Source organism: Dipteris shenzhenensis, chromosome 4 (genome assembly GCF_047967505.1).
Source record: "Dipteris shenzhenensis isolate YYH24624 ecotype China chromosome 4, Dip_SZ_1.0, whole genome shotgun sequence".
Classification (NCBI taxonomy): domain Eukaryota; kingdom Viridiplantae; phylum Streptophyta; class Polypodiopsida; order Gleicheniales; family Dipteridaceae; genus Dipteris; species Dipteris shenzhenensis.
Window position 1 is genome coordinate 52,990,766 of NC_141599.1, and position 12,796 is coordinate 53,003,561.

General features: G+C 42.1%; 1 pseudogene; it reads right to left on the reverse strand.

Annotated features, from left to right (window-relative positions):
- Positions 1-1,045: 1,045 nt before the first annotated feature.
- LOC147903031 (subtilisin-like serine-protease S) lies at positions 1,046-4,391 on the reverse strand (annotated as a pseudogene).
- Positions 4,392-12,796: the final 8,405 nt, after the last annotated feature.

The following is a 12,796-nucleotide window of genomic DNA, read 5'->3' on the forward strand; positions in this document are numbered from 1 at the left end:
AACCTCCTTTTCTTTGGATACTCCAGTTTGGGAGCTTTCCATTTTCCTGAACCTAGAATGCCACATTAGTTGAAGTGTATAAATGATGTGGAGATGAGACATCAAGAAAAAACAAACCTGTAGGTACAGAAAAAGGACAAAGCAACAATAGAAGAGGCTTGCATGTCGCCTCTCCTCCTCTTTGAAGGGGTTTTGTCTTCAACTTTTGGGCAAACCTTGGCTCAGTTGTTTCCCATCCTGACGAGCCTGTAGGAGCAGCTTGCTCTTTTCTATTAGCAATGTTCTTTCAAGCTAGAGCTAGAGGTGGCTCTGGCTTCCCTCTAATCTGTTCTCCCCTATGCCTCCTTCTCTCCGTGGAGTTGTGGAGCTGAGGGGATGCATGGCACAACACCTTGGAGGTAATGGTGGGGGTGGCGTGGATGCATGGTACGATCTTCTATGACATCACTATGACAGGCGGCATCTTGATGGATGCATGGGGGAAGGACATCATGGCCTTCATGTGCTTTGTAGTTGGTAACAACTATAGAGATTACTTTATTCCATTCAAAGAGCAGAAAAAAAGTTTGGCTGATGATACCATCAATGCTATACGCTCTAGGTATCCCAATCCCTCTAATGTTGAGTTCATAGAGAAATGGGCAAAGTCAAAGATTACCATTATACTTGCTAATAAGAGATCTTTACTTAAGAGGCATGCACTAGCTAAGATTGCTAGGAGAGAGGGAGGTCAACCACCAAGGGGCCAACCCGACACTGCTCATAAACGCGAGTGGAAGAAAGTGATGAAGGTAGCAAAGGCAGACCCCAGTCTACAGCACGTGGAGGCACGAAGGATCCAAATGGAGTAATATGGAAATGTGCATTTTGGAGCAGGGGTATTACATCATGGGAGGCCCAATTTGTAAGTTCACCTTAACGCCCCAAAAGGATTTCATTGTAATTCTCTCTCAAAAGAAATGATCAAATACATGTTTTCCTATTTTCCTCTGAAATTTGAGTTCTTTATTAGTGTGAATCTGCTACAAATTGAACCAGGCAACTTCTAGTTGTGTTTAACTGGGCTCCTCACAGTGATAAATATAGGGCTCCTCACAGTGTGGGATGCCGAGAGCTTGGTGCTAAGCCCAGGTACCCTCACCTTTACCTCGAATGATTGCTTCTCATGCATCTTGCTGAATGATAATACCTGTGGTGATAATTCCACTTCCATGCCGTCCGGCACCTCTAGCTTCGCAACGTATGTCGCATTTGCCCCGCTGCCCACATTTGTCAGCGTCCTCGTTACATATACCAACTCGTCTTTCAAATATAACGTTACACCTGCTGATATCGCCGGATAGTTTAGGTTGAAGGTTGTCGTCGTGTTGGCAGGACATTCTTTGCCTGTGATTAAGACTGTATAGGTGGAGTTGTGGTGTATAGAAATAGCACGTAGTCCTCGGCTCCGATGTCATATATCAAACCTGGATCTACTGCTTTCGTGGGGTTGATCTGTCCGGCACCATAACCGAATTCGAGATCTGAGTTGAGGGGATTGGTCGGGTCGAACGGAGTTGCTGTTCACCAAGGATTCTCCATTAATAATCGAAGTGAAGGGATCATACAGGCGACAAGCCTAAGAAAATAACGAGGAAACAACTAACGACTTAAACCTGTGGTCATGAGCGCCGACTTGATGGCTGCAGGGCTCCAATCGAGGTGGAAAGATTTCACGTATGCTGAAGATCCACTAACGTGCGGAGTAGCCATAGACGTCCCAGAGAGTATATTGTAAGGTGGATAACCATGATCGTAATTATTGTCTTATATGAGAGGGAGTCGTTCAATGACCAAGCCGCAAGGATGTCTACTCCCGGAGCGGCGATGTCAGGCTGGTCATAATTGCATATGAAATCACATATTCAATCAGCTGAGGTTGTTAGTTTTGTGACAAGTGCAAGAATATAATTACGAAACTAGTTCGTGATGTCGGAAGACCGACCTTTAGGATGTCCCCTGAGACAACATTTGGACCACGGGATGAGAAAAAAGCCGCGACGGGAGCTGTTAGTTGGCCGAGGGAGGTTTCAGAAGGCAAAATCTTAGCGACTGGGGAGCTGAATACATAAAGAAAGTGAGAATGTTAAACATGGTCATGAAGATTTGGTGTGCATGTATGGGATGAGGATGGTAGTCGAGGAGGATACCGTCTTCTACCTAGTGATGTCGACGTATGCTAAGATCTTGTCTGCATCGGCTTTAGACCCAACGTTACTTCCTGGAAGGAGAAAGGGAATGCCCACCTCGTCCAATTCTGGCGCCCCTCCTAAAACTACACCTGCCCCAGGCTTGCAACACGCTGAAGTCCAAACCGCCGCGGAAGCCTGATGATCCTACGTCTCAATACACTAACTTCCCCTTCACCGTTGTTTCTTCCAGCGCCACACTGTCGCAATAACGACAAATTTACATTAAATTAATAGTGATCACCACATCAAATTAACGGCTATATAAGTACGCATTGGCCCAGCTGTGTGTTTACCAAAGTTGAGAGGTTGCGTTGGAGGCCAAAGCACCCTGGCCTCCCGTGATCAATGGATACCATGTATCGTTCATCTCGAAGGTATTAATCGCTACACCCTGCAAAATTGTAGGTCCGTTAACATAAGAGTATAAGAGATGCACCGCTTTTGGACGGCCATTCATGCATGTTTCCATGAGTGCGCACAGACGAAGCTCATGATCCTTCAAAATCTGAGTGCTCATTCCTGTATCTGTACCTTCACTATGACATTGTTTCCTAGCAAAATGGGTGAATAGAACTTTCTGTCTATGGTGCTAGCAGCAACGGTGAAGATCCAAGGTGCTGTATTCACCACAGGGTTACTGTCCTCCGTCATTCCCTGCGGCGCATGATACTAAGATGCCTTTCTCCATTGCGTGGAAGGCACCTATGGCAATACCGTCTTGGTCGTATGCGGTTGGTACAGGTGTACCCAGTGAGATCGAAAGAATGTCTACGCCATCGTGAATAGCATTGTCCATTCCCTCCAAACTATCCGCATTAGTACAGTAACCTGCCTAGGGCCCTAACAAGCTTTGTACATAGCAACTCTTGCTGAAGGGACTCCCCCTCTTGCATTGCCCTCGGCCAGGCCGTAAAGGTTGGCCCGTTCCACCACTGACCCAGCAGCTGTAGAGGAGGTGTGGCTGCCATGCCCATTGGCATCCCTTGGTGATATAAAATCTGAGGAGCTATCAACAGGTCCGTATACTTCTACATAACCTTTCTCAAAGTATTTTGCCCCTATAAGTTTTCTGGGCAGAAAAGCTAGCCAGTTCATTTTTAGAAGAAGACTTATAAACACCAAACCAGCCAAACTAGTCACGACGCCTTCGCCATTTACAGCTTTTGCCAACGGTTAATTAGCCTTCTTGCTTTAGAAAAGAACTTACTTGTTGCGATTCTCACTGGTGAAGTGATCTCCGGTTTGACATTCACCTCTCCAACGTGACGGAATACGACCGACAGATGCGTCGTTGAACATTTGGGATTCTGGCCATACTCCTGCAAGTGCAACTTTAACAATGTTAACATTCCGTTTGGAAATATTCCAACTTTCATATCAAAGACGTGGCAAAAGCTTGTAATAATCGAGGTTAAAGACTCGTGTCGTAGCAGAAGTCGAGATGCCTCGAATCACTTCAATCCGACAAATTACTAGTATCGATGACGCCAATAATAATGTTGCTTTCAACCGTCGTATTTCTAGGGGCCGCAGATGTTAAACCCACAAAATCCCAGGACCTCGTAGTCAGCAATTTCCTTACTTGGCTGGGGAATACAGACGCCACTCCGGGCATTCCTGCGTAAAAGCATGGCAGTTTGCTGGTTAGACGAATCGTTGATTTCTTATTGCATGTACCCAGGGAGCCCATTGACCTTTACCTTTCAGAGTCTCGGCTTCTGTAAGGGAAAGCTTCGCCGCGAAGGCTGAAGCCATTCAAGCTCTTTGTGTAGCTGACCACGAGGCAGCTACGAGCCACCACGTCTTCTCTGTGACACAGACAAAGCACGGAGTGCCAGCTAAATCAACCCTTCGCTTTGGATTTAAATTATATAGAGCATGTCACTTTCGGTGGAACTCGATCTTGAGAAGTTGAGATTCTCATATGCATGTTCACGGTCGTTCAAGATATCATTTCCTTCTACAATATGGTAGTTCTGTGGGATTTAGTCAGCGCTCTTTTAACAATGGAACTCTTAGACAGTATCTTCTCTTTACGGATGAAAGCAGCTTGACGTGCGAATTCACTATACCCTCACTCGTGGACGCTTGTGGGAGAGCTCCTAAATATACAATATAAAGCTGGACAGAACTTATAATGTCAAATACGTGCGGTCTCATTAAAAGAAAGCCTTGCAAAGGTTGCAAAGATGATAAACATGATGTAGTATACTTAATCCACTTCCAAACCTTTTTCTCATTGGTTGCATGAGGAGATAATATGCCAAGCTGAACACACTCAGCAAGGAAATAAAAATAGAGAGATTGAACAAGCGGACAGATGTGGTGAGCACCATGTTGACAAGCTATGGCTAAACAGATTAGGTCACCTGTAGGCGCAAGAGAAGTTTGGCTATTATGCAGCCTGCATTGGTTCCGTTCTTGGAAGTGAAATTCTAAGAAATCAAGTCATGCAGAGATAAGCTCGGTCAAGTAATAAGGATCCTTCTGTGCCGCTTGGTTGGGTTGGACAAGCTGGCTGCTAGAAAGAAGCTACCTGATGAACCGCGGTACCTCCACGCATATCTATACACACCATGAACTGCTTGATCTAGAACAGTTCAGCTTCGTTAACAGCCATAATTTCAGATTATGATCGTCGACATTATCGTTATGCCGTCTTCGATTCATCCCATAAGCGACGTTTGCAATATATTACATTGAAGCAGACAGGAAGTTTCTTAATAGGTGGGACATTGGCAACTACCTCGGTTGTGGGGTTGTATGGGAGATTTTAACTTCGTGAATCGCAAATGCTACAAGCTCCCAGCCTCCAGGGAGACACCGCCTCGCGCTGGGATGCGACAATTATATCTTGGCCTTTTTGTGGTTGAATGAAGCATTCAAGAACTGGTCACTAACGAGGCTACTCAGTAAGCTGTGATTTGAAGCTAAATTTCATTTGCCAGTGTGTCAATTAACTACACTACAAGTTAGAAAAAAACGTTCGGAGGTGTCGTCAACATTGGTTAATTTGGATTCCTTCGGGCAAATTAAGCATCACATAAAAAAGAAATCGTTCTGAGATGTCGAGTTCCTTGTGCTGCCTCACCATCCCAAAATCGCATCGCCCTTGCAGCCTTGCCCTCTCCGTCGTCTCCACTCCATCCAAGCTTGCCCCTCATCGCCAGCATATTATTCTTTCTAGAATCCCCTCAAGTTCTCCTCAACCCAAGTTCATGGATTTCACCCACTCCAGATCGTCCTCAAGATCGAGGATTCCATTAAAGCACCCCTCCACATCTTCACAATTGGATGTTTTGCTTTTGTGTCTATTGCAAAGCCAATTGCATTATAGAATGCAACTTGCCACTCTTGCATGCCTCTTGATACAACTCGGGCTTTTCATATTAAGGGGAAGAAATTTCACCAAGTAACAGTCCGAATGATAAAGAGAGTGACCTTGATCTACATTCTACAAGTTCTTTATCGAGTCGAGTCACGTATCTTTCCAGTGTACAACTTTTAGACAATGCCTCCAGGTCTTCAACGTCTAATGTATCTTTCCATAGTTCAATAATGTATCTTTTCATAGTTCAACTTATTGGCTGCTATTGTTACTAATTAAAGAGCAACATCTTTAAAGAGGAAACATTCAACTCAGCACTTTGACTTGATCAAAGCTCAAACTATAAATTGGGTTGAAATGTTATATGCATCATAGCTATCCATAAAAGCATAATAAGAAAATGTTGAGCTATCCACAAAAGAATAATAAGAAAAGGTTTAGTCATATTTCCATTGAAAATTATTGAGTAGTATCCATATCCACATCAAGACTTTCCTTATCAAGACATTGTGACTTTGTCTTGGGACTTCAGATGCAAATTTTATGGCTCCTTTACAAAGTCATGCAGCATGTTATCAATGTGTCTCCATGTGGCACAATCCATAGGAACCCTTTGATTTCTATCAGTGGATTCTTGGCATGCTAAGTCATCGATTATGCAATGGATTTAGTCTGAATGAGGTCTGAATAGACATCATATCCTATCAATAACTTAAAAGTTTCTCAATTCTTTCATTGGGATAGTTTGACCCTATAAGTCCTCTCTAATTCCTACCTATAGCAAAGAGCCCCATAACGTGAATGGGAATGATAGCCCCCATAGTCATGCTAAAAGAGGATGTAGTCATTGGGACAAGCATGGATATTTTTGTAACCCATTCCAACCCTTGTCTATCAATGACTCAAAACTGCCTCAATACTATCATTCGATAATCTAGCCTTGTAAGACCTACCTGCACCATAGCACCACACAACATGGATGGGAATCCTAGACCTCATACTCATGTCAAAAGAAGATGTAGCCATTGGGGCAATCATGTATATTGTTGTAATCCATTCCAACCCTTGTCAACATGCTCTTGGCTTCATTCCTTGATAAAGGCATTGTATTTGGCTAGGGCAACATCTTTTGGACCATAATGTAAAAAATGGCACTCCACATTTTTTAAAATGGAATAAATGCCCAAAACAATTCCCCTATACCCTATAGCAAATCCAAGAGTTTTGCATGCACTTACTTTAATAGAGATGTGTTTGACCACCCATATGTTGCTTGCAAGCCTTAAGATTGCCAAGTGACCTCAAAGTAGCTTTAACTAGGAGCACAATCATATAAGGGGATTGAGGTCGACTCCCTCATCAGGCTCTCAATGAATTTGGACTCAACATGGACAGGATTTGTCAGACCTCCAAAATATGCACCCACCATATCCTCCGTCCCTATGTCTTCAACACACCGATTGTTACTATCATGATCACGCTTGTGCATCATGCTCCTTTGCCTCCTCTATCGAACCACTCTCTATGCCAATCTCATAGTCTCACTAACCCTTGTTGCTACCACCCTCTTAACCTTCCTTGATCTCTAGCCTCTAACATCTACTCCCTTCATCATCTCTTTGCTCATGCCTCTCACCACTTTCAAATAACCCAACAATCGCAAACATACCAGCCCCTCACACCTAACTTCTTTCCTTCCCTTGCTGATCCTACCCTCAAGGATTACCAAGTGGCTCAAACCATTTGCCCAGTTCTTCCCTCCCTCCCCTCTGATTCCCCTCCCACAACTAACACTCTTCCATATATCTCCCCCATGTCCCCAGATTCTCTCCCTACCCCACCATCAGCTTCGACACTACTTGTGCTTCCATCATCAAAACATGACCCCATATTTGATTTTGAATATCAACCTCTAGATAATCCAATTTGCACTCTGATGCCAAATTCCAATGATGGATATGATTTTGATGTGATACCACTTCCCAGTAACCCCATCAAGGATTTTTGGAGCAAATATCCTAATATGAAAACTCGAGGTGGATGGACCCTCGACAACCTCCCTACCAACCTTTGTTAGCATCAAATAAGTAAAGCTTGGGTTAGCAAATTGGATCCCCAACCTGATTAGCAGTGCATTGATGTAATATTCTTGAAAGAGTACCTATGTGCACCTCCATGTCTCTGAACCCATCCCAAGTTCTACGCAGTTCCACGATGTCACAGATGGGAGGCCAACATACACACTTTAGGTGAGGATCGCACCATTAATTGGCAAATGATTGAGCCATACTCTTGTGTAGAATGGAACATCCAAGGCACACTGATCCGAGCACTTCAACAACATGAGAAAATAATGCACGGCAACATCGATCGCATCCTTCACCAAAGGTGCTATCTTCAGTAAAACATTGGAATACATTCTGGAGGTCCCCAACCACATTGACCGCCATTTGACTCCACTTAGATTCAATCCCAATGAATGGATCGATGCTCAGACTACAAGCTGACTCTATCAAAGAGTCATCTTCTTAGAAGCACACCACAAATGGTGGATAAAGGCTTCCTAGAAACAGAGCAAAATTTGTATGGTGCTAAGGCTTTACAGCAAGATCGATTGAACAAGTTCCACAACCACTAGGTTACATGCACAACATCCCAACTCCATGATCACAATAAGCCATGACTCGAGGATGGGTAATAAATTCGGGAGTATGTTATCTCTCTGCCAACATGGACTTAGGTAGCATAGAATGCGTGTGTACAGTAGCGGCAAAGCTTCGCTTATACTTGCATAAGTCTAGGAATCTCTCTTAGGAATCCTCAACATGCATCTCCAAGGACCAACATGCAAGTTCTACATGCGACTCCTACATGCATGTTCTACATACGATTCCTACATGCAGTTGTACATGCAACATGCAAATCCTACATGCATGTTCTACATGCAGAGAGAGAATGTCTTACAATTCCTACATGTAGAGAGAGAAGCTCTCCAACTTGTATAAATAGCCCATAATGGAATGAAGCCCGCATTGTGTTGAGTTCTACTTTGGTATTCCAAGCAATTGTCTCCAAGTGTCCATGCTTCCTTGCACTCCACGTCTAAAATCATGTCCTAACATTGCAACTCCTGCTCCCCTCTCCTCCAACCTTGCAACCCCTCCCCTCCCTCTCCTCCTCCCTTCTCCTCCCTCCTCCTCCCTCTCCTCCTCCCTCCTCCTCCTCCCTCCTCCTCCTCCTCTTTGCTCTTACACCTTCTTTCTCTCCCACTCCTATGCTCCCCCTAAATCCTTACTCCCTTAACCGTTGACCTCCATGATCTACAAGGGAGACAAGTTCTCTGCTATGTACTCTTCCTTGAACTTTTCAACTAGCACGATGGTTTATATTTCAACCACTGTGCTTGTATTTTATAAAAGAACATTCTCTCTCTCTCTCTCTCTCTCCGGCCCCCCTCCCACACCCCCCCAAATTTTATTGGATGCAACTAAAAATTAACCAGCATAATAGCAATAGACAACCAACATAATGGCTAGAGCTAGCAGGGTAGTTATTTGAACCACCATGCTCGTCTTTACCAGAAGAATACCCTCTCTCTCTCTCTCTCCCCCCCCAGTTGAGCTAGCTACAGCAGCTGTACCTCTCCGATAGCAAGGTGTCATGGTAGAAGAGTTTTATGCACGAATTGCCAAGGAAGATGAAGAGATTGCTGGGAAAGATGAAGAGATTGCAACTGTATGAGAGAGCAACTTGAGGCTACAAGATGAGCTCACTCGCTACAGATCGATGTTTGGAGACATTGATGTGGATGAGGCAATTGACATGTTCAATATCAAAGATATCATGAATTTGGATAGCCAAGGTGCATCACCAAACACTCAAGGCACTGCACATGTGGGAACTAGCACATCAGCATCTTCACATACATTATTTTGATCAAATCTTATTTGCAGCATCTATGTTATGATATTTATTCTTTTATGAGATAAGCATATGTGATTTTGTAATAATGATTTGGTAATAATAATAAGTTTTGAAAATTTAGGTATTTGAGAGCAAAATAATGTACAGTCTAATTTTATTAACATCCAATTGAAAGAATAAAAACTTGATGTTGAAGCCACTTAAAGAAATAACATGCTGAGGTGGTGTTCAAGTGTGGAACCCAATGACACACTGATGGTTCTACTTCCATAATAGAAAGGACATAGTTAGATTGATGGTTGACCTACCAATTCTCAATGACCTCACCAGATACCCATCGTAATGGACTAGACATGCATCTAAGTCTCTGCATCTGCTCTAACATGTACTTGACATTTGATTGCAGTCTGCATAGTTTAGTATGTACCAAACAACATGATTGATCTATAATGACTCACATGCTCTAAACATGATCTAGAATGAGTTATACACTCTTGTAGTCACTTATCTTCCATCTGCCATGTTGCTCTATAGAATTTCGCATCTTTTGGTGCTTGTAGACACTTATCTTCCATCTACCATGTTGCTCAATAGGCTTAAATCCTACTATAGAGTGCCTCTGTCTTCTTTGTCTCCCGACTACCCTTGTCCTCAGATTCTAATTGTTCCCCTATACTTGTATTAGCCAGATTAAGAAAATTTCCTCATTAAACACCAATTTTTAAATATCCTTTGATTGGGAGACTTCGGGTTTTCCCAGTACAAGGTATGCTAAATGATGCTAGGTAGGCACTAAACACACATAGTAGCAATTCTTTTCATGCACTAAAAACGTGTCCATACCTCATAGACATGATGGTCTTCTTCTTTAGTACTCTTCTATTTCTCCCACCATTTCAATGTGGCTCCTCTCTTGACATTGCAAATGGTTGTAGGTGTTGTGTGAAGATCTCTCTCTCTCTCTCTCTCTCTCTCTCTCTCTCTCTCTCTCTCTCTCTGTGTCTCTCTCTCTCCCTCTCACTCATCCTCCGAGTTAGTTTTATAAAATGCAAGTGAAAATTAACCAATTTCCTTGATTGATGCTTAGCCTTTTAGAAAAGACAATGTTGATGTGACAGGTCCACTTTAGTGGATTAGATAGTTTAGTACGAGTACAATTTGCTACTTTTTCTTCTACAACTATTTTTTTGCTACTTGATAAGAAGCTCCTTATCTCTTGCTTACAGGCCTCCCAACAAGCTACCATATCATGGATTCAATAGACAATTTTCATGGATTTAATACAATCTTCTTCAACAAATTTTTTGCTACCCGCCGATAAGAAGCTCCTTCTCCCTTGCTTGCAAGCCTCCCCAATAAGCTGTAGTATTATGGAATCAATAGACAATCTTCCTCTCCAAAGTGACACAACTAGCATGGTGGTTGAAAGTACTAAAAGAATTTTGGCTCTCCAGCATCACCCTAAAATTCACAGAAAATGGCTATAGTCAATTAGCATTGGCCATAGTTATAAAAGTAGACAGAAATGGCTACAGCCAATTAGCATTGGCCATAGTTATAAAAGCAAACAATCTCAAGTGATTGACCATTATCATGCATAGTCAAGACTGGCAACTATCCTATGATAGTGGTAACCATCATTTTTCCACATCTTCATGATATGAACTTTAGCACATGAAAAGAAACACTCAGGCTCAACCAAAAATCTCTTGGATTTCATTGGCCTTTGATGGAATTATAAATATCACCTATTATAGTTTGGAGACATCATGGTATTGATCTTGTTCCATTTGATGTGGCATTAGTGGATTGGAAAATATCTCAATATTGATCTTGTTCCATTAGACGTGGCATCAGTGTATTGGAAAATATCTCATTATTTCCATCAAACGTGAACGTGCAACATAAGCAATTTGCGATTGTGTCTAGGTTGGGGGATTCTTTTCATGTGCTAGGGTTGGGACTTTAGACCACCAGGACCATTTATGTAACACATTGCACACATAGCACATTTCATTTATCACACTTAATGTTGCTGTATTACACACTATGTGCCATTACCGTATTGTATAAGCTATGTAGCACACTATATGTGCCCACTAAACCTGCTATATAGCATGCTATTTTAGTATACATATTTGTGGCTAGACCCGATCATTGGATGACCTGATTGGCTTGCTTAGGTTAGCTTACATAAATCCCCAACTAAAACCAACATGGTGGTTGTTATTCTCTCTCTCTCTCTCTCTCTCTCTCTCCCTTCTTTCTTTCCCTCCCTGGCATAGAAAAATTTGCACTAGATAAAATGTGCAAAAGAATTTGATTTGCATGTTTTGGATTTTTCCAACCTTGCAAATTGCATTCTATTGTGCACTTTGCCTAGTGCTTCATTTGATTATTACATGGTGTTGATTTTGTATGTGTTTCATTTTGCAGCCCTACTTTAGTTCCCTAAGACTTCTAGAAGAAAGGAAAAAGGTCCACGGATAGTAGAAGTTGCAGCACCAAGATCTAAAGGGAGAAGGACACAAAAAGATGACCCACAAACTACAAAGGCAAGAGGACATACCCACCAAGTTTGCATTCTCATTAACTGCAATATCAATTTATTTGTCTCAGAACCAAATGAGCTCAGATCAAATTTAGCGGAATAAGTTGGTTCCTAATCAATCTACTACGTTTGTAGTAAAAGCAAAATATAAAATTTGGAGCCCCAATCATGTATTTAAGTTGAATCAAGTTACACACAACCTCATAGTTTACTGAGTTGGATGTTATCCTATCCTAACCAGCATCTAAGAAGTCTAGATTATCTTTGTGCCATTGGCTTTATAACTGAGCATTGTTTTGCAAACTTTGATTGCAAGATGATTGAACAACTCAACAAAATCTACGATTGGCATGCAAACATTTATTTGGCAAATTCTTGTAGCAATCCTTGCCTTAAAGAGCAGTGTACTTCTATAAATAGCTTGGCTCTATATGTCTCTAGCATACTACCTTGAGGAATTGGCCAATCAATAGTGTTCCATGTAGGGAGGTCTAGTAGTTTTTTCAACATGCCATGTGTGTTGCCCTTGTCCAGTAGTTGGTTAAAATGATCATTAAAAAATATACATGCTTTAGTTAACTACTTTTCATACCTACCTTGATATTGCAATTCACAATCCACCTGTATAACACATCCATTATCCTAAAATGCATTATGTGGGTTGCCATGAATGCTCATAAGATGAAGGTAAAATATTTGAGGCAAAAAATTAAACAAAGTGGATCAAAAAAAGAGCAAAAAAGTTATGGTTATGTAACAAGA